The sequence below is a fragment of the Frankliniella occidentalis genome, unplaced genomic scaffold, assembly GCF_000697945.3.
Source record: "Frankliniella occidentalis isolate FOCC.00 unplaced genomic scaffold, Focc_3.1 Scaffold1, whole genome shotgun sequence".
Classification (NCBI taxonomy): domain Eukaryota; kingdom Metazoa; phylum Arthropoda; class Insecta; order Thysanoptera; family Thripidae; genus Frankliniella; species Frankliniella occidentalis.
This window is the reverse complement of record NW_026267131.1, coordinates 4,376,916-4,379,197: the sequence shown is the minus strand read 5'-3', so window position 1 is coordinate 4,379,197 and position 2,282 is coordinate 4,376,916. Positions and strand designations below refer to the sequence as shown.

Genomic DNA, 2,282 nt, shown 5'->3' with positions numbered 1-2,282 from the left:
CCTCCCGCCCCGCACTTGCTCTCTGTCCCCCTCTCCTGCTTTTGTTTTGTGTCTAATGTGCCATTTTTCTTTTGCAGGTAAGTGCCCCTGGCCGCGTAGAGAGTGACCTGCAGCCAATGGTACCCCCAGAGTGAGCCAAATAAAGTTCCGCGACGCCTGCCGTGACCACGCGTTGTGGCCGAAGTGGAGAGGACGTTTTATATGCTCCGAAAAACATGTGCGTCGAGATAAATAGGTTTTTGAGGGGAACGTTGCTCGCAAGAACAAAAAAACAAACAAAACCAAGGTGCTAATACCTTTCAATAGTGTTAGTTTGTACTAGAAATTGCAGAAAATAGCACCTTTTGAGGCCAGTAGTGCCTCTGCAAAGGCAAGGACATCTAGAGTCACATTCCACTAATGTACCGATTGTTTCTAATTTTTTTACTTTGTTTCGATTTATTTTTTCGCTCTTCGCTGTAAAAATGTTGTTTTGAAAGACGGACGTTGAAAAAATAGGGACCCGGATATAATAACGAAAATAGACGGATGGGCGCTGCGTGGCGGGGCGTGGCGAGAGCCGTTGGGTCGACAGAGCAACAAACGCTGGGATATCTAAAGGAGAGGGGAGGGGTGGGGAGGTTAGCGTTTGCATGGGCCGCCCAGTCAATGTCTTACACACCATTAGCTTATCGTAATTTCTACCCTGCCCCTCCCTCTGTACCCCCACACCCCATCTCCCTGTCTCTTCGACTCCCAGCTTCCCGCCCCCTCCACCTATCTCCCAATATCCTGCTATGCACCCCTTTCCCTCATTTTCCGTTACAGTTTATATGTCTTTCTCTGCTCCCAGATCCTCCCTCTTTTTTTCCTCTTTCCCCGTACTCCCCCGCCCTCCTATTTTTTCCTTTCTGCCTTTTTTCGCTGCCAGAATGTCAAATTTTTTAGCTAGACTTATAACTTAGTATCGGACTGCTAGCATGCTCGGTATAACTAACCGAAACCAAAGGCCGCTTGCTATGCGCAGGGCAAATGATTTACTTCAAATGAAAAATGTTAATATAGAGGGCGAAAGTCCTCTTTCTAATGGTCCGAACCTTGCTGACGTCTGGCTGCACAGCGACGGGCTCTGTGGGTCAATTCCGAGGGGGTTTTCACTTCTGAAATACCGTGTACACCAAATGAGGTATTTCACAGGTATTTCACGTGAAATACACCGAAATACGCCTAAATATGCTCCAAAACGGTGAACTTTTCCTGAGAAATACCGACGAAATACACGTATTACGAAATACTGTGTGCACGGAAATCTCGAGTGAAAACCCCCTCGGTCAATTCTCCCTCTCGGTCGCCCCGCCGGCACGACGGAGCATCGCCCTCTCAATCCCGACTCCCCTCATACATCCCAATCTCTCTGTCCTCTGTCCTCCTTTTCTTTATTTCCGCTAAAATCCGTAGTCGGGGCGCTGCTCTTAGACATCACTCCCTCTCCCCTACTGCCCCCTCCCCCCCTTCCATCCCCTACTCAGCTTTCTTTCGTGACTAGAGCGTTCTAGTCCAGTGCATTCCGAGGCTTTCCAGAGTAGCCCCGCCCACTAGTTTATTCCTGTACTGTTTGCTCTTTCGACACACATGTTGTCGGAAAGGGAGGAAGGAAAACAAGCATGAAGACGAGCGGAAGGGAGTGGTTAGGGTATTTAAGATATACTGAATTCTGCGAAACTCAGTCTTATCACAGGAGCGAGCGCGGCTGGAAACGAAAACGAAGCTCTGACAAACAAATTAACGCGCCGAGAGAGATGTCTGGTGGTTGGATAGGTTGGGTTCGAAGCGGATAGCAGTGGGCGCGTCAGGAGAGGATTATAGAGGAGAGAGGACCTGGGGCTGGGGTGGGGTAACTAAGAAATACTCCAGGAGGTTAACTCGGATAGATTATGGAGATCGTAAGCAGTATAAGCGTTCACAATGGTGGGAGGGAGGGGGAGTAGGAGTGAGAACGCGACAGACGTACGGACGTGAGAGAGATGCAGTAGGACTTGAGGGGATAGGGAATGTGTGTGCGTGCGTGCGCGCGCGCGTGCGGGGCTCTTCCTTGCTTGTTGTCTTTGAAAACAAGCATGAAGCAATTCCTAATTTTTCCCGTCCCCTCGCCACCATTTCATCGTATTTTTTTCCACTCTGGATTAAGACAACAAAGCTGGATGTATTAATGGATTCGGAGATTAACGGGGAAAAGTCCAACGCACTCTGCCACAGAAAGAGAGAGCACTGTAAAATGAGGTGTGTGACTGCTATACGTTTAG

At 49.0% G+C, this 2,282-nt stretch overlaps 1 protein-coding gene across 1 annotated transcript in view; it reads left to right on the top strand.

Annotated features, from left to right (window-relative positions):
- Positions 1-2,282, top strand: part of LOC113205697 (uncharacterized) — a 310,184-nt gene that overhangs the window by 165,625 nt on the left and 142,277 nt on the right. The gene's annotated exons all lie outside the window — the stretch shown is intronic.